This window comes from Cetorhinus maximus, chromosome 2, assembly GCF_964194155.1.
Source record: "Cetorhinus maximus chromosome 2, sCetMax3.hap1.1, whole genome shotgun sequence".
Lineage (NCBI taxonomy): Eukaryota > Metazoa > Chordata > Chondrichthyes > Lamniformes > Cetorhinidae > Cetorhinus > Cetorhinus maximus.
The window spans coordinates 63,892,295-63,919,924 of NC_135880.1; positions in this window are offsets into that span (position 1 = coordinate 63,892,295).

The window sequence follows — 27,630 nt, forward strand, 5'->3', positions numbered from 1 at the left end:
TCAATTTGTAGTCTTCACAAATTCAGATGCTTTGGTTGGGTTTAAGTACGGAGACTATTGGCGCTGCCCATTCTGAGAACTGCACAGGTTGTATGAGTCCAGTTTCTCTAATCTGTCCAGTTCGGTGTCAACCTTTTCCCACAGTGCATAAGGTACTGGTCTTGCCTTCATGAATTGGGGGGTTGTCCTGGATCCACAGGAATTTTTGCTTGCAGCCCCTGGATCTTCCCAAGTTCATCCTTGAAGACTGTGGTGTGTTTTTATAGTAGTTCTGGTATCCCACTTGTTCTCAGCTGGAAAATTTCAGCCCATTCAAACTTAATCTCCTTCAGCCAGTTTCATCTCAGGAGGCTTGGCCCCTCACCTGCTCCCACCATCAAGGGTAGTTTTACCCTTTGGCTTCCGTAATGGACAGTAACTCCGCTTATGCCTTTGACTTGGATGTCTTCACTGGTGTATGCTTTTAATTTGGCATCAGTTTCTTCCAAATTTAATTTGTGTCCACCATAATTCAGATATTTGAAGGTGTGTTCGCCAATTACTGTAGTGGAAAGTCCTGTGTCAACTTCCATCCTAACAGAACTGCCATTTATCTTCACTGTTACATACATTGGTTCATTCTTTCCAATTAAATTCTAATTAAATAATGAATAAATATCTGAATTTGTTGCTTCAGGCTCTTCTGCACTGTAAATATCATGGGGTTTTCTCTTTTGTTTGAAAGTCTGCCTGATTCATTCCTTGCACTGTCTCATTGTGTTCATTTCGATGACAATAAAAACATTTGATTTTTTTTAAACTGCCAATCATTTAAAAAACTGCTTGTTTCTACCTCTGTTGCAATTATTCCTTGTTTTCGCTGCTAAGTCATTTCTTTTTATTTTTCTGCTAATGGTGGCTGTTTCTCGCTTCTCGGCAGAGCCTTGCATTTTCACACCCTTTTTGGCTGGGGCTTTCCGCCCAACATGGAGGATGGCACCATATTGCGCTCCCTGTATGGCTTTTGAATCCCTTAATGTGATTTCAATGGCCAGTGCTATCTCTAGTGCCTTCTTAAAAATCCAAATTTGTTGTGGACAGTAATCTCTTCTGAATCGTGTCCTCATTCGTAACGCATATTGTTTAAAGATGTACCAAACTCACAATGTTATGTTAACTGCTTCAAACTTGCCACACAACAAGCAACTAACTCCCCCTCTATTTCTTCAGTTAAACTTGTACCGTTGCATCATTAGCGAGGGCTTTGGCTGGTAATGACCCTTCACGAGGTCCACCAATTCATCAAAATTTTTCGAATCTGGGGCACTGGGTGCTATCAAACTTTGAATTAAGCCGTAGGCTTTATTCCCGCATGCAGATAAGAGGGTCACCCGCCTCTTCTCTTCCCCCATAATGTCGTTTGCTTGGAAATAGAAAGCAAGGCATTCAATATAATGAGACCAATCGTCCGTGGCTGGATCGAAAGGATCAATTATTCTGAATTGTGGTATTCTGTGAGGGGATTACTTCGATGATTTAGAAATTCTACTTAAAATTACTGTGCAAGGTACAACCCGATTTTATTTCTCTTGATTTCTTCTGTTAAGTGATTTTACTTTCACCGCTAGTTCATTGTATCTTCCTTCTCTCCTTGCTTTTTCCTCGTTGACGCTTTGTTGGGACTTCTGAATCCCAGTTGCACGCTTATTGTGGGATGGCCAAGTTGGCACTATGGATAGGGTCGATCAGCAGACACTTAGGTGGAACACATTCTGTTTATTTACAAGGTACTCAGCAGCTACACATGTGTGCTTCTACAGCAAACCCTATCGCCATACTTCTGACCCTTAACTACAGACTACTGACTACAGAGGTAGCCTGCGCTACTCTTCTATTGGTTACACCAAGATCATGTGATCTTCCTTTATAACATTCTTCTTAAAGGTATACTATATATTACATAAAACCATAATTACCACAAATATCTTTGGGGATTCTCATGCACTATGGGGGTTTCCATTGAACTTGTACTGATGTCACGATGGTGGAGTGAGAAAAGTCATAAGCAGATTCTTGGCAAAAGATTCCACATACATAGTCAAACATGCTCCATTTATTAATCAATTATGATAAACCAAAATGATTACAGTTTCTCAATGCCCAGCTTGTTTGTGACCAGCAGCACTGTATCATGCAAGTAAATACTCTCTTTCCTAAGAACTACTATGGTGTTTTCACCAAAAGGCAGCTAACCATGCCTGTATTCTTTCAACATGAAAGGCAAGTTGCTGGGTGGTTCCTGGGAGGTCAGAGTTACTTTCTACAAAATTGGCTAATGATATCTGTGTGCTTTCCTGATACATTAAAATAAGGTCCACTGTGGTGCCAGAGTTCTCATTGTGCACATAATTAGAATTTTAAAGACACACATCAGGTGCCTGGATCAATCTGGGATTGCAGAATCATAGAAATTTACATTGTATGAAGAGGCCATTCAGTCTGCTGTGCTTGTGCCACATCTTTAAAAGAGCTATCCATTTAATCCATTCCTCTGCACGTAACTATCATTTTTTTAAAAGATATCTATCCACTTCCCTTTGCAAATTCTGGTACTGGTATGGCATCATTTATCACCTAGATGGATTGCTGCACGAACACAAGCATCCTCCAGGAAGCAGGTGTCCTGAGCATAGAGGTGATCACTCTCGCATGGCAAATGCACTGGGCAGGCCATTGCATCAGAAAGCCGAACACCCGCCTTCCGAAGAGCACTCCATACTCCCAACTCGTAACTGGTCAAAGATCACAGGGCGGCCAGCGGCGATGTTTCAAAGATACCCCAAAAGCCTACTTGAAGAAGATTGGCTTTGACCTCAACAGATGGCAAGAGTATGCACTGGGCTGCCCATGATGGCAAGCCTTGCTTCACCAAGTTGTAGCTGGCTTTGAAGCAAAGCAGATGGCAAAGGCCAAAGACAGAAGAGCAAGAAGGAAAGTTCAAGAAACTGTGCAACCCCTCCTTGACCACGGACTGACTGACATGACTGACTGCTGATGTGGAATGTGAATTTTAAGATTTATTCTCCTGTTAATGCTGTTTCTCCCTTTTTTAAAATCTTCCCTTTCCTACCTCTTACATTGCACTGACTTCACCCCAACTCTTACAATCTCTCTCTCTCTCTGTCCCTTTATTTTTCTCTCTCTCTCTCTCTATCTACCCTAGGACTCAGTGGCAAGCATCCTCCTCACTTTGAGGGACTGCCTTGATGATGATGATGATGGCATTTCATATCCTGACTATCTTTTGCATTAAAACAATTGCTCTAACCTATTCATTTATTTTCTTGGGGTGATCATATATCTGCAATATAGGGTTAGAATGTTGAAGTTATGGATAGGGCAGTCATCAAGTGACCTAACCAGTCCTTAAAATTGCCATAAAGTCTGCTCAAAGGAAAAGGCCAAAGACTCTTCTAACTTTTATCCCTGTGAGCTCACAAAAAAACTTTGGCCTGAAGCACCCTTTGGTGCTTGCAGCTCACTAGCAGCATTAAGATGAGGCCAAAACTTAAAATGATTTGGGCCTCCTGATGCTTTGGGCAGATAACACGGCTGGCCTGGCAAATCCACACTTGTTTCAGCTGTAAAATGAAGATCAGACACTCTTGTATTCTCTGGCATGGGAGATATAAGAGTTTTATATCATTTTTTAGCTATCTGAGAATTAGAAAACAGCTTTAGCAAGTGGCAACAATTCAAAAATACACCAAGTACATTTAAGTAGATATCTCCAAATGTAACACTGCAACCATAAAATGTAGCATCCTTTACACTCAAATAATAATTAAGCTATTGTTTAATTAAATGGAATATTGGTTTTGTTTCATTACATAAAAACCTCAGTACATAGAGGTTATCAATTGTGATGCATCAGAGCATGAGGTTGCAATAGCCAGAATATTTTCTATTACTATTTTCTGTTTTGTGTGGCTGTCCCATGAGAAGCTAACAGATTAACATTTAGTCCATCACCTAGTTTTCCTGGAATAGCAACTAAATTGTAACATTTCATAAAATAATCATATTGGCAGTATTGTTGTTTAAGTGGGAGCTGTTAACGTCCTTTTATAATTTATGCCTCTTGTCTCGTTGGCAAATTTTGGATTAAACAACAGTAATAACATGGAATTATGTAGCACCTTTAATGTAGCAAAATCTTTAATGGTATTTTACATTTGGGAATGAGTCGAGAGGAAGGTTAGGGGAGGAAAAGGAAGACAAGGTCAAAGGACTAAGTTTTGATGGACATTTTAAACATTTCAGGAGGGGGTCATAAAGCATTGAATGAAGAATTGCAGAAATTAGGAAACATGCAGAGAGATCAGTGTCAATCAGATTGTAAAGTAAACAAATACCATCTTGGCTGACTAAAGGGCACTTTCTCAGGGATTTAAGAATCTTTCTGATTTTGTGAGGTTCCTTCTCCCACTAATTACTGCCAACCAGAATCCTGTTCTCATGCTAATGGAGAAGCTGGTGTATTTGCTTCAGAAGCTGCTTCCTCTCTTGCAGCAACACATGAAACTTCTTCATCAATTCCCTGCAGAAGTTTTCATCTTTGCAGGATCAGACTGTCAAGGAGCCCAGGACAAAGAGCCAGTCTGTTCAATGTTCATCCCGAAGTTTGGGATGACCACCTCCATCTCAAGAGGCTCATAATATTTTGCATGAACCAGGCACATCTCAGACCTCAAATTCTCAGAAGGCACATTTAAGAAATATTGTATAGAAGAAGAAAAGTTTGCATGGTCATAAAAGGTGTGCATGATGGCAGATTTATAAGCAGTTAAATAGTTATCTTAAATTACTGAATAATGTAACAAATACTTCATGTTTTATTTTCTTGTATGACAATGAAGAAGTAATGTGCTGATTTTGAAGCTCTGCTCCCCCTAACATATATATTATATAAAGTGGGATTCCCATTAGGAAGCCCACTGGGAAACTTATCGCTTCAGATTTTAGCTCAATAATTGTGTTGACTTTGAATACTTTCCATTGGTAATGCAGAATGTAGGGGAAGGTTTCCTGCGTGGAATGGTGATTTCCCCCCACATCCTACTCCCCACCCCCTTTACACAAGCAATCCCAATTGTACAATGTCATTTTAACCAAGTAACCCATCTTGATGAGTGGCAAGTTGAATGCTTTAAACAGTGGCGCATATTCTAAAAGGCAGATGGGAAGGTGGAAGTCATGACATTTAGAACAGGTGACATTATCCTAACTGAACTCAATCACTTGATTTAGCTGCTACTGGGAGAGTGGGCATTGCTTCAATGTGTGCCAAAACTGATCAGAAGTTTTTTAAATAATTCATTCATGGGATGTGTGCATCACTGGCTAGGCCAGCATTTATTGCCCATTGCCTAATTACGTTTGTTCAGAGGGCCTTTAAGAGTCAACCACATTGCTGTGGGTCTGGAGTCACATGTAGGCCAAACCAGGTAAAGACAGCAGATTTCCTTCCCTAAAGAGCATTAGTGAACCAGATGGGTTTTTACAACAATCAGCAATGGTCATCATTAGACTTTTAATTTCAGATTGTTATTGGATTCAATTTTCACCATCTGCCATGGTTGGATTCAAACCCAGGTCCCTAGAACATTATGCTGGGTCTCTGGAATACTAGTCCAGTGACAGTACCACTACGCCATCACCTTTGCTGGGGTGCAAAAGTATAATTTTCAATGTACAATCTTCCTCAGCCCATAGATTTTGGGATCCCTGAACTTCTGTTGTATGCAGTCACTGAACTACCCCATCGTGTTTATGTCAGATATCTTGTTTTCTCTTGTTGAACTCAAGATATAAACTATGCTACAAAGCTTTGCATCTGAGACAACAGATTTGAGATCTACATTCTAAGCTCTTTGAATGCCAAAATCTATTTTCTACTTTCCTCTCAATGACAAAAGAAGTATTTGATCTTCCATCAGCACCTCCCATGGTAGCAAAGTTGATATCAGGAGATCGACATACGGGAAATTACAGACACAGACCTAGCATCCTACTGATAATACATACCTGAGATTATTCATAAGATTAGTCTTCAAGATAGGCACTGCTTGAGATTGTAGCACTCTTCAAAAAATATCAGAACAGGAGGTCCATCAAGCTAGGGATTTTATTATATAAAAAAAATGCTGCCTTCTGATTTCTTCTCAGGTTTGTTTTTATTCACTCTTCCATTATACAAAATCTTAAAATGCTTGCTGAATGTGACACTACAATTGCGTACTTTCATTGTTTTTGCTCTATGCTTTTAATCTGTGTAGCAAATAGAGATGAATATTGCAAAAATGCACATAGGTAAGCACACAATTTGCCTCCATTGTTTATGTTTGCTAACAGAAATATCATCTTATTTTATCCTATTTAATCATAGGGAACTGGATTCCATCCATGTCTGCTTAATTTAGTCAAGAGATCCCCTCCCAATCTAGTAAGGGTCAGGATAAATTGAACTCACTTCAAGTTAGAATAAGCAGTTAAATTATAAGCAATTGCTGAATCTAGCCTGGGTCACAGAGATATAGATTTTCTCCAAGGAAGTGTAGTTTGCTTTGCCCAGTATGAGGAACTTATTCATGTATAACAGCCTGATTTTTAAATTTCTGACTACAATACTAATAGGAGAGGGAAATAATACTCCTTGAGTTCTGCAGGCTATTGTTTGGCTATCTCATAGAAAATGAGACAAAACTATCATTTCCATATGCAGTTGGATACTTACCTGTGCAGGTCAACTGAGAGGATTCAACTTGTGCATGAAACCCCAAGCATTATCATGATTTAGCTACACCCTTCTTACACACAGCAGAAGTGGAAGTGCCATATTCTGCACCATGCACCAAAAGTCTTCTGCACTGACCAAAACAAATCCAGAGCCTCATCCCAACCATAAAAAACTAGGAACATATATATGTCAGTGCTGGTTCTTATTAAAAATATAGTGACCGAAATTCCCTATCTGAAGCAATGAGTTCCCAGTGGGCTTCCCAATAGGAATCCCACTTTATATGATATATATGTTAGGGGGAGCAGAGCCGCAAAATCAGCACATTACTTCTTCCTCATTGTCATACAAGACAACAAAGCATAAAGCATTATGTCACATAATCATATTATGTAACAAAGTTGTGATTTAACATGAAGGAACAGGAAAACTAGGGCTAGTCCTCCAATCAGATATGAGCTTTGTACACCTTTTGGTCGGTAAGATGTACCACTTGTAGCACAGAAATGTGACACTTTTTCTGCCTTATCAGAATATTTATTTTTATGAGGCAGTTCACCCTTAACATTTTCTCCTTTCAACCCAGAAGAATAAATAGAGAGAAAAAATTTGATGCAAAATGCAGTCACATGAATTGCATTGAAAATTAAATCTTTCTGCATAGTTTCCAATGTCTAGCTACCAACTCAAAGCCTCATTTATACTCCTATATTGCAAGAGTGTGATATAGGCACAGAAACAGGCCCTTCAGCCCAACCAGTCCATGCTGCTGTTTATGCTTCTCTCAAGCCTCCACCCAACTTTTCTCATCTAAATCTACCATGTAAGCCATTTATTCCCTTCTCCCTCAAATTCTTGTCTACTTTCCCTTTAAATGCATCAATACTATTACTTTCAACCCTCCTTGTGGTATTGGGTTCCACATGCTTATCACTCTTTGGGTGAAGAAGTCACTTCTGAATTCCCTATTGGATTTCTTGGTGACTATTTTACTTTGATGGTCTCTAGTTATGCTCTTTTCACATGAAGAAACATTCTCTCTGTACAAATCTATCAAAGCGTTTCACAGTTTTAAAGACCTCTATTTGGTCACATCTCAGCCTTCTTTCTTCATGCGAGAAGAGACCCAGCCTGTCAGTCAGAAGCTAGGAATAGTGCGACAAGTAACCCACCTCCTGACTCCCCAAAGCCTGTCCACCATCTACAAGGCACAAGTCAGGAGTGTGATGGAATACTCCCCACTTGCCTGAATGAGTGCAGCTCCCACAACACTCAAGAAGCTTGACACAGTCCAGGACAAAACAGCCTGCTTGATTGGCACCACATCCACAAATATTCATTCCCTCCACCACCGACGCACAGTAGGAGCAGTGTGTCCAATCTACAAGATGCACTCAGGAATTCACCAAGGCTCTTCGATGGCAACTTCCAAACCCATGACCACTACCATCAAGAAGGACAAAGGCAGCAGATAGATAAGAACACCACCACCTAGAAGTTCCCCTCCAAGTCACTCACTATCCTGACTTTGAGATATATCGCCGTTCCTTCGCTGTAGCTGGCTCAATAACCTGGAACTCCCTTCCTAATAGCACTGTGGGTGTACCCACATCAAACAGACTGCAACGGTTCAAGAAGGCAGCTCACCACCATCTTCTCAGACGCAATTAGGGATGGGCAATAAATGCTGCCCCAGCCAGCGAAGCCCAAATCCCATGAATGAATAAAAAAAAAATCTTTTCCTGATACCATACCCAAGCATTTCTGGTACATCCTTTTTATAATATGGGTGACCAGAACAGTATGCAGTATTTTAAGTGTGGTCAATCTAATGTTCCATACAAGCATAGCAAAACTTCCCAAGTTTTCAATTCTGTCCCTCTAGAAATAGAGCCTCGTGCTTGGATTGCTTTTTTTTATGGCCTTGCTAACATTTAGCACAACTTTTAATACGTGATGTATTTGTACTCCAAGATAGTTTTGTTCCTCTACCCCACCTTGACTTGCACCTCCTAAGTAATAAGTGACCTCCCTATTCTTCCTACCAAAATATACTACCTCACACATATCTGCGTTGAACCTCATTTGCCAATTATTTGTCCACTCTGCAAGTTTATTAATGTTGTCCTATAATTTATTGCAGTCCTCCTCAACATTGGTTATCCACTCTACAATTTGATGTCATCCACAAACATAAATTGTATTTTGATTCCAAAGTCCAAATTGTTAATATAAATTATGAACAGTAGTTGTCCCAGTACTGATCCTTGTGGACCACTTCCCACCACTCTGAATAACTAACCTTTATGTCCACTCTCCGCTTTCTGTTTTGAAGCCAGTTAGCAATCCATTCTGCCACTTGTCCCCTAACTCCACATTCTCTGACCTTATTCATTAGTCTATTATGGGGCATCTTGTCAAAGGCCTTTTGAAAATCCAGATAAATTACATCTACTACATTGTCTATTTTCTCTGTCATCTCCTCAAAAATTTCAATAAGGTTGGACAAGTAAGATTTTCCCTTTTGAAATCCATGCTATTCATTATTATATCTCTCATTTCTAAATGTTGTTTCTATTCTCACCTTTAGTCACGATTCCATTATTTTTCTTACCACTGATGTTAAGATGACTGGCCAGAAAAAAAGCAATCCAAGCACTATTTCTACAGGACATGTTCTGCCCCACTTCTTAAATATAAGAATTACATTAACTATCCATCAGTCCTCTGGCACTACACATTTTTCTCATTAATTATTAAATGAGTGTAGTAATGCCTTTGCTGGCTGTTCCTTAGATTATTTTAAAATGTGTGGATGCAATCCATCCAGGCAAAGGGTTTTATCCTGTTTGATAAAAGGGTCATACGGACTCGAAATGTTAACTCTGTTTCTCTCTCCACAGATGCTGCTAGACCTGCTGTGTTTTCCAGTATTTTCTGTTTTTATCCTGTTTGAGTTTGTTTAGTTTATTCAATAGGTATTCTTATTTATTTTAAACACACTTATCTCATTGCTCATCTCATCATTCAATGCCATGTCTACTTGTTCTACTCCCCTAGTAAATACTGGAGCAAAATAATTATTTAATACTTATGCCATCTCTTTATCATTACCTGTATTATCATGTTTATATCTTAATGGTCCTATTCCCATCACAGCCCTCCTGTTTTACTGTTGTGCCCGTAAAATATTTAACCATTTTGTTTTATGTTCTTTGATAGTTTAGTTTCCTAGGGGTGGAATTTTATGACAGTGGGATTTTATGGTCCCGCCGAAGTCAATGGAGTTTAGAATGGTTCGCCGCATTTTACAGCCCCCTGCCCCGCCCCGATGGGGCTGTAAAATTCTGACCATGGTTCCTCTCTGCTTTCCTAGTTGTTTTTTTACCTCTCTCCTAATTTCTTAATATTCTCTCTTTTAATGCTCTCCTCTGCTGTCTATTTACTTAATATATGCCTTTTTCCTAACCCTCAATTTTTCTCTTATGCCTTTATTCATCCATGAAATCCCACTAGTGGTATTTTTTTTTTCCTTTTTGTGGAATATATTTTTCACACTGTTGCCTAGATGTTCCCCTACTTTTACTTCTCTTACCTCTCCTGGTTCATTCCCCATTACTAGATCCAAAAGCAAAGCTTCCCTCGTTGGGCTTTTTACATATTAGGTTAGAAAAGAGTCCTGCACAGATTGTAAAAACTCCATTACCTCCCCCCCTTTACCTACCTCTTCTGTCCAATTAATATCAGGGTAGTTGAAATCCCCTATGATTATTATTCTATGTTTTTTATGCAATTCTCTAATTTGTCTTCATATTTCTTCCTCCACCTCCCTTCCACTATTAGGTAGTCTGTAGACTATATCTGTTAGTCTAATGATTCCTTACTCTCTTTTATCTCTATCCAAATGGATACTATTTTTGTCTTGTTGAAAGCTGTGTCCCTTTCTCTATTGCCATTATGTTATCTTCAATAAGTATAATTACTCTACCTCCTCATTTTCCCTCTCTATCTTTTCTAAATTAAAATGTTTAATTCAGTCTTTTTCTGTCATGTCTCAGTAATCCCTACTATGTCTGGTTCTTGCCAATGCATGATTGCCTCCAGCTCCCCTGTTTTATTATCGACACCATGCATTGACGTACAGACATTTTAACTCATTTTTACTGGGATTTCCTGTCACTTTATGTTTAACCATCTATTTAGACACCCATTCTATAACTCTATTTAATCCCTTGCCATCAATGTCCTCCCTTACTTCATTCTTTCCTATGTTCTGCTGCCCATTCTGTTTAATTTTAAGTGCTTACGTTTCTTGTAGATTCCCCTCCTCCCCTTACTAGTTTAAAGCATTTGTCACCTCCCTATTTACCCTTTCTGCTATGACACGGATCCAATCTCAATTCAGGTGGACCCCATCCCATCAGTACAGTTCCTTCCCAGAACTGGTGCCATGAAAATAAACCACCTTTTCCCTGAGCAGCCCTTTAGCCACATGTTAATTCTCCTGATCTGTCAGCTTTTTTGCCAATTTGCTCCTGGCCCAGGCAATAATCTAGAGATTATTACCTTTGATGTCCTTTTTAATTTAGAGCTGAACTCTGGATACCCTTTCAGGAGAATCTCTTCCCTTTTCTGACCTTTGTCATTTGTTCCAACATGGACCATGGCAACCGGATTTACCCCCTCTATATCCAATTTCCTTGTCACATTGAGATATCCCTTACCCTGGCAATGGGTAGGCAATACATCCTTTGGGATTCTTGTTCTTGGTTGCAGAGGACATTATCTATCTACACAGACAAAATTAGCATCAAATCAATTCCCAAAGACAATATTGTGTTGCTTTCATGTAATGTAATTCTGCTAAAGAAAATAAGCTATGATTGTTCATCTCATCTGTTTGCTCATCTGCCATATATTAGCCCATTTTTAATAACTGCGCATGTAGAAAATTACCAGTTCCCACCCCTCCCCCCCGCCCCACCACCACCCAAACTACAATTTTCTCCCTTCTCTCCTGAAGGTGCTTATTCCCACTTTTGTTCCAGTAGCCCAGCTACCTTATCCAAAATGGATATTTTTAAATTGCAAGCCTGGCCAGTGAGTGTTGTTATACTGTTTGACTGTGAGGGAGACCTGAGCTGATGTTCACATTCTAGCAGGGATCACTGGATAACAATGGTGAATGGGAACAATGGCTGATTTTCAAATGAGGCTACTTTGCAATGCTCTGACTGTTGACCAGGTTAAAATCAACTAACTCAGCACAGATGGAACATTAAACATATCCTATACCTGGCAGTACCTTTATGCATTGGTCCACCAGGGAAGCTAGAAAGCAGTCAATATAGCCCTTAGATAAAAACAAAAAGCTAAAAGCTACTGCGGATGCTGGAAATCCAAAACAAAAACAGAATTACCTGGAAAAACTCAGCAGGTCTGGCAGCATCGGTGGAGAAGAAATCAGTTAACGTTTCGAGCCTTCACGGCCCTTCGGCAGAACTGAAGCATAGTTAGGAGAAAGGAGAAATATAAGCTGGTTTAAGGTGGGGGGGCGGGGGGAGAGAGAAGTTGAGGGTGTGGTGATTGTGGAGATAAGCAAGCAGTGATAGGAGCAGATAATCAAAAGATGTCACAGACAAAAGGATCAAAGAGGTGTTGAAGGTGGTGATATTTGTCTAAGAAAAGTGCTAATTAAGAATGGAAGACAGGACACTCAAAGTACAGCTCTAGTGGGGGTGGGGTGGAAAGACTAACAAGGTTTTAGTTTTAGCTTTAAAAATAATGGAAATAGGTGGGGAAAGAAGAATCTATATAAATTATTGAAAAAAAAGGGGGAGGGGGGAGAAACGGGGTGGGGATGGGGGGAGGGGGAGTTTAAGATCTAAAGTTGTTGAATTCAATATTCAGCCCGGAAGGCTGTAAAGTGCCTAGTCGGAAGATGAGGTGCTGTTCCTCCAGTTTGGGTTGGGCTTCACTGGAACAATGCAGCAAGCCAAGGACAGACATGTGTGCAAGAGAACAGGGTGGAGTGTTAAAATGGCAAGCGACAGGGAGGTTTGGGTCTTTCTTGCGGACAGACCGCAGGTGTTCTGCAAAACGGTCGCCCAGTTTGCATTTGGTCTCTCCAATGTAGAGGAGACCGCATTGGGAGCAACGAATGCAGTAGACTAAGTTAGGGGAAATGCAAGTGAAATGCTGCTTCACTTGAAAGGAGTGTTTGGGCCCTTGGACGGTGAGGAGAGAGGAGGTGAAGGGGCAGGTGTTGCATCTTCTGCGTGGGCATGGGGAGGTGCCATAGGTGGGGGTTGAGGAGTAGGGGGTGATGGAGGAGTGGACCAGGGTGTCCTTGCTGCATTCTGAGATTAGGGGAATCAGCAGGATCTCTCTTAGGAGTAGGTAACAGACTCATTTCGATTTTAATAAACAGAATAAATAGGACAAAACATTTAATTCAAGCAGGTCAAAAAATTCTTTATTTTGTGAATATTTCAAACTTTTATTTAAACCAGAATACATTGTTTATAAGTACAGCAGAAAATGGCACATAACTGTCCTTCTCACTTTTTTCTTCACCCTGTATAACTCTCCTAAGTTGAACCAGTCTGCATGGCAATGAATGATCAAATAACATCCTCCCTTGCCATCACCTGCTGTACAACAACAACAACTTGAATTTATATAGCACCTTCAATGTAATAAAACACTTTTGATTTGCTGGTTCCAAGGCACTTCACAGGGGCATTATAAAATAAAATATACTTTCAATCTGGTGAATTGAGTCATATCCCAGATTCTTGAGAATTGCAAAATTCCTAATCATGTGAACTGCCACCTTTCTTTCCCATCCAGTTTCATACCCTTCTCATGCGCTTTGCCCTGCTGGCTAAGCCGGACCCACCCACCCTGGTGCTCTTGGCTATTCTTGTTTCTGGTCTGCCTGTAACCAGCTTATCCCCTTCTGCACCTCAGCTCCTATCCTCAATTTTTTTAAAAAATCACGCAGAGTGGCTCTTATGTTTTGAAAGTGCGAAGAACCTTTATTACAGCTCTCAAGTTGGTCTTCGACTCTGTTCAAAACTTCAACACCAGGCTGAATATGAATGACCACCTTTATTTATGACCTTGCTGCCTCAGCTCTTCTATACTTTCTTTATAGTTCTAGGTGACAAACTGACAGCAGGTCTTGGCACATCAATAGTTTCTTTTCAGTGTAAACTGTTAATTTGTTGTCACCTCTATTAGTTATTTTGATCATGGGTGCTCTTTAATTAATTAATTAGTACCTATTTCTATATTAATTTATTGAATGATTTGGTTTGCCCAATAACTTTATTAATTTATTTTGGCTGTTTCTCCATCAATTTATTTATTTTTTTTATTGCTTACTGGTCTATAAATTTATCAGTCCACTGGTGGCTGGTGCTCCATTCATTTATTATTCCTTTGTATGTCTGTCCTATACGAATTTATTAATTTGCTGTTTCTTTGTTCTTTGAATGCACTGATTCAGCCCGTCCCAGTGCTGTGTTCATTTATCAATGACTGGTGCTTGCCCAGCTGTGCTTCAGTGCTCATTAGTGAACTTTGTCATCCTGAGTGGGTGCTCATGCATGTTACGTCAAAAGGGTGAGTTTTCTTGTTGTGTTTGTACAGTGTCAAAAAATAGCATATTTTGGTTTAATTCACATTCTGCATTTTATTCCATTAATTCTTAAGTTTCTTTGTAGTCATTATAGTTCAGGCTTTTGTCATCAATTGCTTTTGCATGTGTTATGAAAACATTTTTAGGAACATAAATGTAAATTATTTTGAAAAATGTACAGGTTTTGACAGCACATTGGGAAATTGGTTATTAATAAAACAAAACCAGTAGGTTTTCTGCCCAAAACTCTCAATTAAGACACTGATAATGTCTTAATGACATCTGAAAGTTCAGAGTATGCTAAATTGTGGGTTGTATTGCTGATCTAACTGTTGTTTTGGAGGGAAGGTGAGATAAATGAAATTTAGCGAAAAGTGGCCACCATGAGACCTTCTCCCCCTGTTGAAGGTACCCAGAGTCTTTACTGCCATTTCTTAGAGTCAAGGATGACTGTCCTTATTGTGGTCCTGAAAAGTGCCAATAACTTGGAAGGAAGAGAGAGAAATTTGTTGGGTCTTGGGTTGCGCATCAATCCTTTCCCACACCACCCTTTCCCCAATCCCTCCCCACCCCCCCATATATATGTATCAAGTGGAGAAGAAGTGACTCCGATTGGGAGTTGGTGATAGGCCTCACCACCCACATTTTCCCACAATCCCATTATAGCACCTACTTCACTTTTGATCCAAACAGAAATCCAATTACTTTTGTTTGGAAGTTATTTTTATCTTTATTTTATTTGTTTTCATTGCATCAAACATGCATGTGGTACATCAGTGATATCAAAATAGGGGTTTGCTTTATCAATGTGGGGATATAGAAAATATTTGCAGAATTATGACCAGGATTTGTGTGAAATATAGAATTCAGAAGGAGAGTTAGTGTAACCTCAATTTCCTTCCATGTGCAAAAATGCCTTTTATAACTCACCCATACCTCGGTGTGGAGCGTAGAGTAATTGGAGAATGGAGTGCTTCATAAACAGAGTGTTAAAGTCAGGAATTTGATGCATGTAGGAATTTGATGCAAAGGGAGAAGGAGGTGCTGCCTTTTATTCTTTTTGTTTCACCTTCAGTAGCGGGTGAGTGTTTTTCATTTGCCTTTAAACTAGGAGACTAACTTGCTATTACTTTAATATACTAAATTAGTAAGTAACTAACAAATCAAATAAATAAAGGTTGACATGGCAGGGCAGGTGGTGCACCATAACTGCAACATGTGGGAGCTTTTGGAGAGCAGTGTAATCCTGGACAGCCATTTTGCACTAAGTGTCTGCAGCTTGAGCAACTTGAGCTCAGAATTGTTGAGCTAGAGTCTGAGCTGCAGACATTGTGGGCCATCAGGAAGTGGGAGAGTTACTGTGTGTTTTGTTCCAGGAGGCAGTCCTTAGGTTAAGTAGAACTTGAGTTGGTCAATAGTCAGGGACAGGAGGCTGTATTGCAAGCCAGGCAGGTTTTGGGGTTCAGGATGTAATAATGGAGGAGCCTCAGCTCTTTACTTTGACCAACAGGTACAAGGTGCTTCTACCTTTGTGAACGAGAATAAGGACAGCAGGGTGGATGGGAAAACTGACCATAGTGCAGAAGTCTTTCAAGTGGGGGAGTAAAAAGGAAAGTGGTCGTGATAGGGGACAGTATAGTCAGGGGAATGGATGCTGTCCTCTGCTGGTGCAACTGGCAGTCCCAAAGGTTACCTTGCCCACTTGGTGCCAGAGTTAAAGACATCTCCTCTTGGCTGTAGACAAACCTGTGGTGGGGCGGGGGAGCGGGGGGAACCAATGACATAGATGAAATTTGGAATTACTTGAGGTGTAGTATTGTGTAATGAAGGTTTAATGAAGGATCCCCTGGAAAAAAATGATCATAATACAACTGAATTCCATATTAAGTTTTAGCTTGATATACTCCAGTCCCAAATAAAAATCTTAAACTTAAACAAAATTAATTACATAGTATGAGGGGAGAACTGGGTAAGGTGGATTGACTTAATAGGGAAGATAAGGATCATATTAGATTAAAAAAAGGGGTTTATAGTGTTGTGAAGAATTGAGTAAGTTCAAAGAGTGGTAACCACATGGAACACATCATCACAAGGAGTAGTTGAGGTGAATAGGTGCATTGAAGAGGAAGCTAGGTAAGCACATGAAGTACAAAGGAATAGAAATAAATGTTGATATAGTTAGATGAAAAGGGTTGGGAAGAGCATAACAGTTGGCATGGATCAGCTGGGTTTTTTTCCTTTTTGCAGTAACTGTAGCTTTAAGGAATGTAGTGACTATAGCTTTAAGACTTATTGTACTGTGTACTATCAGGTGGCAGCATGAATGAATCAGCTCTAAGTGTGGGGAGCCTTAGGAGTGGAGTGTTGACTAGCTGTGGATCTTGATGGAAGCATGTAACTGCCGCTGAAGCCCAGTAATTAAAGTTCACTGTTTCTTATGAGTAACCTGTCTGGAAAATCAAGTCCATAACAACTGGCGACGAGGGTAAATTGGTTCCGGCACTGTCCCTCGCCCAGTGAATGTGAGCATCTTGTTTTTGAACAGGAGAAAAGGAAAATATACTCACTGGGTATGCCACTTTTTGGCAGGATCGACCCCTTCAGAGGTTTGGAGTCAATATATGAAACACCTCGGTTTCTTGTTCCAAGCAAATTAAATAACAGTGGAAGAAAAAAAAGAAAACTATTCTCTCAAGCTTCTGTGGGAGTAAAACGTATTATTTAATCTGTAGTTTGATGGCCTCAAACGTTCCCGATTCGAAGACCTTCAGTGGATTGGTGGACCTCGTAAAGGGTCATTTTCAACCCAAACCCTCTGTAATCCTGCAGAGGTTCAAATTTAATTTGAGTGTAAGACTCCCGGGGGAGACCATAGCAACATATGTAGCGAAGTTGAAACAGCTAACTGAACATTGTTTAGGATCTCCCCGAAGTCACAATGTTAAGGGATCATTTGGTCTGTGGTATGCATGATAATACCATTCAATTACAGTTATTAGCTGAAGTAAATATCAATTTTAAAAGAGCATTGGAAATAGCTCTTGCGATGGAAAGCACCAAGCAGGATTCGCAGGCCTTACAGGGTGTACAAAATGATGGTTTTCCATTTGGGGTGGGTACAGACAGCTGTGTGTGGCACAAAAACCAGGGAGTCAGCTGCAAAGCAGGAGACAGTCCTTACTTTCTGAAAATTTTAAAAACATACAAGAGACAGCTCAACAGCAAATCTGAAAATGAATTGTTACCAATGAAGAAGTAACCATATCCCTGAAACTTGCCATTTTAAAGAGGTGGAGTGCCATCTTTGTCATAAAAGAGGGCATGTACTGAAGCAATGTAAAGCAAGATGAGACAGACTCCCAGGCAGCAAAGTAAACTGATCAGAGTACATAATGTGGAAGAACCAGAAACCACTAATTCTGATCAAAAACAGAATTACCTGGAAAAACTCAGCAGGTACTGATGTTTATTCTCTCTTTAATGTGAAAGTAGGGAAAACAGAGCTAATTACTGCTGCTCTGCAGGTCAATGGAAAACCTTTGATTATGGAAGCGGATACTGGTGCATTAACTATTACTCAAAATAAGAGGTTGTGGTGAAAGAATTAGTCCAGGCTGGCCTTTTAGTTCAAGCTGGTTTATTTTCAAGACAACCCCTTAGTACTACTGATTTGCAAGTCACTTCCACACAAAGTGTTCCAGCTGTATCTTTTTATCCTGTTTAGATGGGATAATCAATGCCCATTACCTGTTTAACTAGCAATTGTCTTTAACAAGGTGATTGCCATGCAGTGTGATTATTTATGCATTGAAATCAACCACGGAGGTGTCAGCTGTGGCTCAGTTCATAGCACCCTCGCCTTTGAATCAGAGGGTTGTGGGTTCATGTCCCACTCCCGGAAACCAAGAACTGTGATTGTACTCGAAAGAGTTGCAATCTGTGACTGTTGATAACTCGAAAGAGTTTGAAATCAACCACGGAGGTGTCAGCTGTGGCTCAGTTCATAGCACCCTCGCCTTTGAATCAGAGGGTTGTGGGTTCATGTCCCACTCCCGGAAAACCAAGAACTGTGATTGTACTCGAAAGAGTTTCAATCTGTGACTGTTGATAACTCGAAAGAGTTTGAAATCAACCACTGTGGTGGGGGAGCACACATTCAAATATTTAAGCAAGGGTACTCAAGAATATGGAGAAGGCTTAAGTCAAATTGAAAACGTATACTGGTGAAGCAATACAAGTGAAACGTATTACCACTGTACCTGTTTATTACAAACACCAGACAGCACAGCTCCCTGTGATTGTAGTGGAAGGTGAAGGACCAAGCCTTCTAGGTTGTAATTGGTTGAGGGAAATTAGCCTTGAGTGGCCAGTGAGATTTCAAAAGGAAGCCTGAAGAGTTCCTGAGTTGGAAAAGGAACAAGGTAAGAATTTCAGAATGAGCCTGATGAGTGAAAGGACCTTAACAGGATGCAAAAGGAGCGTGTAGCCATTCAGCAACCTGAGGAAATGAAGACTATCTTAAGCAGCAGCATGGAAGATCATCAGAAGGACCTCAAGGAGACTCTGCTGAATCACAGAATTCAAGATGAAGTAAGTGAGCTTTGCAAAGAAAATGAAAACCTGTTGAAAGACCTTCACACACTACAAGGGTCCTTCAGGTCAAAGTTTGTAGCTCTGGAAAATTACAAAGAGAAGCAGAATGAATTTAAATGTCACTCTGAACAAACTGACGAACCAGTTGGCAGAGAAGCTACAACGATGTTCAAGGTTCCAGGAGGAAGCCAAAAGACACAAGAAGGAGACAGAAGAGTTGAAGAATCAGCTGAGTGAAACATAAGAGGCATTAGAAGGAAAAGTAGTGGAACTTTCCAAAATGCAAGTGGGTGATGAAGCCATGGGTAGCTCAACCCCTGAACTGAACCAAGTTGAGATTTTGCCTGAGAGAAGTCTGGCCGATTGTGAAGTCAAAATGAAGGATGAGACTAAACTTTGTGGTAGACAGAGGAAGACCAGATGGAAGATGGTGCAGAAAATACAATGAACGACCTCCCGCCCCCCCAACACACTGTTACAGGTTCAACACCTTCAGAATTATTTATGAAGTGCCTTCGTATGAGATTAAGCCTGATACCTCCTAATTTGGAGGGGAAGGTAGAGAACAGTCAAGGTAATCAAAAAGTGACTTGTGATTTGCATAATGGAGAGCGAGAATTTACTATCAGTGAAAGATCATTTGTATGAAACTTCAGTGGTGGATCGAGTTGGTTACCTGGTGTAATAGTATCTGTGACTGCAAGGTTTGTCGTACCACGTAGAGGGCCAGATCACCCGAAAACACGTGGATCATTTGAGAAGAAGGGAGATACCCCAACACACAATATTCCACCTGTAACCATTGTAGAACCTGTGGTCCCCATTGCGATTGATCAGTCAAGGATAGACATACCAGATGCCTGTTTGGAGTGGATAACACTAAACTACATGTGCCTAAGGAGGTACCTGATGTTGCTGAATCTTCATTTCCTGGAACCACAGCAAGAAATTCTAAAGCCGTGGAGCTACGATATTCCACCCGGATCAGGAAACCACCTGAGAGACTGAACTTAATTTTATAACCCGTGTATATAATTGTAATGTCATGAATGTAGCTGTTCTTGTAAGTACAAGTTGTTTAAAAAAAAATGAAGGGGAAGGAATGTAGTAACTGTAGTTTTAACGAATGTAGTGAATGTAGCTTTAAGACTTATTGTACTATGTCGTATCACGTGACAGTGTGAAGGAATCTGCTCTAAGCTTGGGGAACCTTAGGGGTCAAGTTTTGTGTCTAGTTGCGGATCTTGATGGAAGCATGTAACTGCTGCTGAAGCCCTGTAAATAAAGTTCACTTTCTTTTGAGAAGCCTGTCTGGAAAATCAAGTCCATAACACTTTCCTTCTCTCCCTCCTTCCCTCTTTCTTTCTTTCACACTCCACAATTCCACTCAGCAATAAAATTAAACCTTTGAATCGGCTATTATGCATATGAAAATATCTCAGTGCAGACTAATAACCTGTAATGAAACCACATTGCAGGCAAAGTTTCCAAATGTTTAATTTCTTTAACAACAATACCCTTGCCATTATTTATCAACTCATAGTATCTTGCCTGAATGTTTTGTTTCAATAATTCTACTACCCCCCCCCCGCCCCGCTCCCACTTACTTCAGGCTGTCTAGTGGAAGGCTGCTTTGCTCAAATGTAAACCCTTGAGATGTTCATGATCGGTGACCTTTGGGTGTTCAGGCCAGAGAATTCTTGGTTGCAAACTGCAGTTCCTAGGCCGCTGCTGTATCAATTTTCTCAGCTGGCTTTCTGGCATGATGACAGACATTGGGTGAGATGATGGAGCAGACATACTGAAATCCTAAGAGAGGGAAACATGTGCCTCGTGTTCAGGCCAGAGAATTCTTGGTTGCAAACGGCAGTTCCTAGGCCGCTGCTGTATCAATTTTCTCAGCTGGCTTTCTGGCATGATGACAGACATTGGGTGAGATGATGGAGCAGACATACTGAAATCCTAAGAGAGGGAAACATGTGCCTCTCCCAGGACACCACTGTCACTCCCATAGTTCATCACTCCCACTGATCCAGTTGCTGCTGACTTGTGATGGTGAATTTGAGACCGTGTGGCCCTTTGTTGGGATGCAGTTAAAGTGGCGTGCATGTCCCATTGACATCAGTAGAACATAACTTTAACATCTAACTTAGGCCCCCACTCTTCTGGGCAGCATTTTATTACCTAATTTCTGGAATGGTGCATGGTGGCAAATCTCCACCCCATCAAGCTTAATCCTCACCTACACTGATCCTGCCAGCTGGGGGAGAATTAAGTTCTGCCCCCAAACCCACCAGCTCCCTTTTATGATTTATATATTTTTGAACCTAATATACTGTGCCTTCTCCTTGCTCCCTAGTGGCTGAAGTCAGAGAGGTGGATGTGGACTGAATATCAGTGGAGTCTCTGTGGGCTGACATAACCCTCTATCTCCTTGAACTGATTCCACCAAATGCACTGTTATTGGATACTGCCTGGTCTCACATACTTCCAGATATCTGCACATTTAGTGGGGGGAGGTGGTAGAATAGCAGCTGAGGGAGACCAAGCGCCGGCCACTTCATACAATAGGTTGCCAATCCTTTCACATCTCAGCCACCACCCCGTTTGCCTGCTCATCTGTCCATTATGCATCACCTGGTGCACCCCACCACCGCCATAAAAGATTTCCCTGAGGTGAATGTGTGTGAACTGGTGGGTAGGAACGTATGATGCTGGCCTCTTAAATGTTCTTGGGAGGTTCAGCCTGAACCATTCAGGGCAGTTGGCCACTGTGGAAGAGTCCACAGCCTATCCTTAGAGATGAAGGATACATTCAGTGAAAATGTTCCCACTGTAGGCTTATTAAAAAATGGCCTTGAATTTACAATTGTAATGAAAGGCAAACTATCAGTGCTCGCCGACATTACTGTATCAAACTGTGAGCAATTTCTGACATCCCTGTATGTGCAGTTAAGATGTGCAAACCTGGAAGTTGCTGTCAATGATACCCTGGTCCCCCACAGTGTGCTTTGCTGGATCCTTCACAGATATAATAGGCAGAGAATCAATGATTTGACATGAACCTCAACTTCTTATGCACTATTCTTACTGTAAAAATATATTGAAAATGTTAAGCTTTGTTGAATGAGGTATAACTGAACTTTTAACAGTGTACTAAGTTACAATTACTGCTGAACAAACTCTCTGCCCTGAAAACTAATTTATAAGCATGAATGTCATTTCCTCCATTTCATGGTATAAATCCCTAATTTTTATATTTCTTTAAAGTTTGTTTATGATATTTCAACTTCTACCTTCTATCTATGTGTATGTCCCAATCTTTATTCTGCTTTCTCTAAAATTATTAGAAAGTAAATTATAATCCATGATTTTCACCTCCTGGTTTGCTGCCTATGAGAATTCTTCTATCTGATTGGCTGTTGAGCCTGCTTGATGATTTCACTGTTGTTGTACACTACAGATCCCCTATAAATTGCACCAGATTGAAAGTTACATTCAAACAAGGCAAATTAACACTTTGAAGCCCAATAAATCTTTCCGCATGCTGTCCCTTTGCCCCTGATCACAAAACCTGGCATATAATATGACCATGGAGAGAGTACAACGACGTTGAATTAGTTTTGGATGCTCTGGCAATGAGCTGTGTAGCATCATTGGGTCCCTGAATTATGCTTTTAACTTTTGGAAAATACAAAAGCATTAGTATTGGAAGCCTGGGAAGTTCAGGCAATACTCTCAGAGCAACAAAATGAACAAAAGGCTCTTAGAACAGATACCCATTAGTAACTGGTACACATCCGTCAAGGCCACTGAATGAATGAGGTATGTTGTTTGACAAGATAAGGAATATCTGAGGTTGTCCTTGGAAAGTAATTTTCTTATCTGGTCTTGTTCAAAACCTGGTTTTCAGATCAAGTCTCTGATGTGTTTCTGTTTTTTGTGCATAACACCTAAAAGGGAATTGACACACAAAATGAAATATGGTTATCAGATCCATAAGAAATAAATGGGAAAAGGAGATCTTGTGAAGTTAGGTATATAAAGAATGTTATGCTCAAAGCATCATTGAGCAGCAGCAGAAATTGTGCAATATACTGACATGCATTCCAAGCACACTATCTATGATTGCAGCGAGATTGGAGGAATATGCCACCAGCATGAGTGGGATGCTGTCGCAGGCCTTGTGATGATACCTTCTTCCATGAATAGAATGGCCAACTGCATGGAGCAACAAACATGGCAATTGACGAGTTCATGCAGACCTCCAAACTGGGTTTGCACACTCTGGATGCCACCTTAGTGAGGACGAAATACTCTAGCCTAGGCCTTTCAGTGCCCCATTGACCTCCAGCACAGTGGTAACAGGGAAATGCAGCTGGACCATAAGAGGGATGATTGAGAAGGGGAATATGGAAGTGGGGATGCTCAACCTTTTACATTACACACCTATTGCTCCTCCCACCAGTTAGTAGCCAATATGCTGCCTTGGGACTCCATGGGCACGCACTTTGAACAAACCCCTTCCCACAGCAAGTGAAAAAGCAGCTGGGAGTACTGAGTACTTATTAGCATATTTCCCTCAGATTGCGTCTGCCCCCTCAATTGTTACTGTTTACTTGCTTTGCTTTCACAACTGAGTTACAAGAAACAAGCAGATCCAAAGATAAACTTAAAAGTTCATGTTTGTATTGCTCCAATTGAGCGATTAACATATGTTAAGGGACAATCTACCTCTTCTGAGGGGGTTGTTCATATGCAGTCTAATACACTGCAATGAAACCCAGAAGTTGGAGAGTTGTCAAATTCATCAGCTTTAGCCACTGCACCGCCCCCATGTACATATGCATTAAATCCAGCCCATTGATACTATACAGCATAGATTCATCAGCATGATGCCGGGGATGGGAAGTTATAATTTTGGGGATAGGTTTGATAAACAGGACTTTGCAACTAAAGCAAAGAAAGCTGAGGGGATATTTAGCAGAAGTTTTTAAAGCTAAGAGAAATTCTCTTCGAGTAAGTAAGGAAAGACTATTTCCTCTAGTTGGGGAATCAGTGAGTGATCATCAAATTAAAATGATCACCAAGAGAGTGAAAAGAGAAGTTAGGAAAAATATATTTACATAGTGGATTGACGCAGTTGCATGCTTTGCCAAAGGTAATAGTTGAGGCAAGGAGCATTGCAAGCTTTAAAAGAAAACGGGAAAGATATTTGAAGCAGAGGAAAGGACAAGGCTATGGAGATAGAGCAGGGCATTAGTTTTAGATCTAGCAAAGAGCTGCTGGAAAGAAATTATCTCCTGTGCTGTAAACTTCTTTGGTTCTATGCATGCAGATGAACGCACACTTATACTACCATCCATTCGACTTTAAAGCTTAGCAATTGTAATTGATGTAATAGCTTACATTGGCTATAATTGTGGGGCCAGGGTCAGGTATTACTTCTGACCCAATGAATGCACTGCTGGCAAAACCGCAGGGTGTACTTGCAGCTGTCTCACAGAGACTGCATTCAGTTGATTATCAGTGCTAGTTTGCTCATTAGTTCTCCTCATAAATTATATTTAAGAAAGAAACCTGTTTCTTCACATCATGCATAGTGTGTATTAATTTCACTCATATCAAATGGATATTAAAGACTAGGCAGGCTACTTAAGAACCTTACAAGAGTCAATTTAGTTTCTCTGGCAGAGGGCAGTTTTCAGTGCTCTCCTCCATTGTGACTTTGGTGGTGGGAGGCATTTAATTGGGCGGAAGGGTGGTGAATGGGGATGGTGCCACATTCCCATCTTGACCCTAATTAAATCCATGGTGGGAAGGCTTGTGAATGGCCTTTCCACCACTCCGCCAATTGAGGCTACAATTAATGGCCACTTAGGAGCCTTATCTTGCTGCTGCTGGCATTCACCCAGCAGTGGGCGGGAAGCATGACAAGCAAACCCATACAATGTTTTTTGTGGGCTTTGTTGGGGGGTTGGGTGGTTGGCGGTGGTTCCTCTTTCAAAGCCACTCAGTGCCTGATTGAGGGACCTAGCATCATGAAAGTTGGGGAGTGGCAGCTCTCAGAGAGCCCCTTCCACCCTTGTTGCCAACATCCCTCCCTTGTGACCCTCACTCCGCAACCCACATCATGCCAGCATTGTGGCCTGGGCCCATGATGATCCTGGCCTTAAGTGAGTGTCATACCAGCAGCAGCCTCTGCCTCCCCGGTGGTGCTGCTGTTTAATAGAACTGTCAGTCTCTGATTGGCTGGCAGGTCGCGGCAGATGGGAGCTCTGTTCCCACAAATATAGTAACTACAAGCACAGGGTCAACTACTGGCAATGATTTAGACTACTGTTGCAGTTTCAGGTTCAGGGAGGGGATAGTTACAGAGCTGCTTTGTATCAAGAAGGCATCCAGCATTGGACAACATTACTATGGTATTTGTGATGTACTTAGAATAGCAACTTGACTTAACAAAATATTCTATTGCTTTACCTTGGTAGTTTTCTTAAGGTCTATCACCTTGACCCATACTTTTGTCTCCTTCAGACTTCAATATTGCAATTGTTATGGCCAGGTGAGAAGGGGTGAACTGGCTCCCCTCAATTCAACCTCCTCAGTTAGTCACAACAAAGGTTTAAGTTTCTTTTTCACAAGGATATGCCTTTCCCAAATCAGAACGTAGTTGACTATTTAAATTGTGAGCAATAAGGAGCCAATTGAACAAAGTTTTCTTGAGTCAAAGAAAGAGCAAATTTATTAAAACTAAATCAAGCATTCGGCCCTCATGTAGCCATTAGGGCAATACACACACACATACACACACGCACACACACATCACACACGTACCAGAAATAAGGGCGTCAGAGTCAAATAAAAAGGTAAAAGAATACATAAGTGTCCTTTGATTACCCTTGAAGCATACATTTTAAATGTTGCAGCTGATTTAGGTTAGTTGGTTTCTTGGATTTGGTCATATGTGAAAGATATTGTAATTATTATGAGATTTCGGTTTGCTGGTAGGTTTCTGGTAGAATTGGCTTCTCGAACCAGCGACAGCCTTATTCTGAAAGAGAGGAAGAGAGCACAGCTCTCAGCTTGTTTCCTCTGCTGAAGCCTTTCTGGATACCACCTGTGTCACTTGTAATCTCTCTCTAGTGGCTGGCAGCCTTGCCTTGAAATACTTTACCCATTGTGTATTTCCAAGAGGTTTTGGGTCTGTCTGTGGCAGCCATTGTTTCAATATCCAGTACTTTGCATTTTTTGATGTCTCTTCCTTAGACAGTTACAAGTTTTGATGGGTGTCTGGGTTATAGAAAATGTCTCTCTCTTCACAATCCCCTGAGGGTGATTTGTTGGTTTCTCACCTTCACCTTGGAATGTGGCTTTGCATTTTTAAGTGGTTTGCTCTGTCTCAGTTCAAATTGTAAAATTTCCAGTCAGTTAAAAGTTGAAAAATCATATTTTCAAAAATAAAGAAGCATAGCCTCAGAACACAATGTTCTCCCGTTTGACCTCTTACCCTGCACCCTCTATAAACTTCAGCCGATTGTCTATCCCACATCAATTCCTACTCACGCGTCACCCTATTCTCCCTGACATACATCAGCTCCGGTTCCTCAATTTAAAATTCTAACCCTCATGTTGAAATTCCTTCATGGTCTTGCCTGTACTTATTTCTGTAACCTCCTCAAAACCTATGGCCACCACAACCGCCCCTCCCCAGTACTCACTGTTCCTTTCGATTTTTATTTTTGTGCATTTGTCATGAATGTATAGTTATGATATTATAGATTTTGTAAAAAAAAAAAAATCTTTCTTTTAAATGGATACAAGGAGTCTAAAAAATGGCTGCCAAAATTTCCTGACCTACAGCTGCACTGTTTTACAAGCTTCCGGGAGGTTTGAAGTGGATTGCAAGTAGACATATCCCAACACGTGAAGACATTTGAAATTCAATGCACATTTCCACAATGATAGACAAAAACACGTTGATAATGGCTTCCCTGGAGGTGTGAATAGCTCTTTCCTATCTCACCAAACTTGGAAGAATGGGAGCCCTCAAGTTAATGGCTGAGACATTTATAAGGTTCATTACCTTGGCTAAAAGACAATGGGTGTGACTATGCCCACAGACCTGGGCTAACCCAATACCTGATATGAAAGCATGATACGACAGTTTGGGATAGCAGCCATTTTTGTGTTTTTGAACTGTATAAAGAAGGCTGTAAGAAGCCATTTTGTGTAGCAGTGTGAGAGACAATACAAGCACACAGCTGTCAGCTGAATCTGCCATGGGCCACATGTGAGAGCTGGGATTCCCTGCCATCAGCAGTTACAGAGTAAGGCATCCAGAAAATAATTCCTGGTCTGCTCAGAAGAAACCAGGCAATTTCAAGTGTCGGTACCTGTAGTTTCCAGTAAGGAGGGAAGCCTTTACTCTCTCCCCGCACCTGCTCTACCTAGTCAAGTCCACCTACAAAGGAAAACTCAGACTATTCGACATCAAAAGCCATCACAGCTACTAAACCAAACCTCAACTTTCAATGCTTCACTTTGGAAAGAAGGAATTCAAGCAATGATATCTCACAGAGACTGATTTTAAAATGTCATCTTTAAATATCTT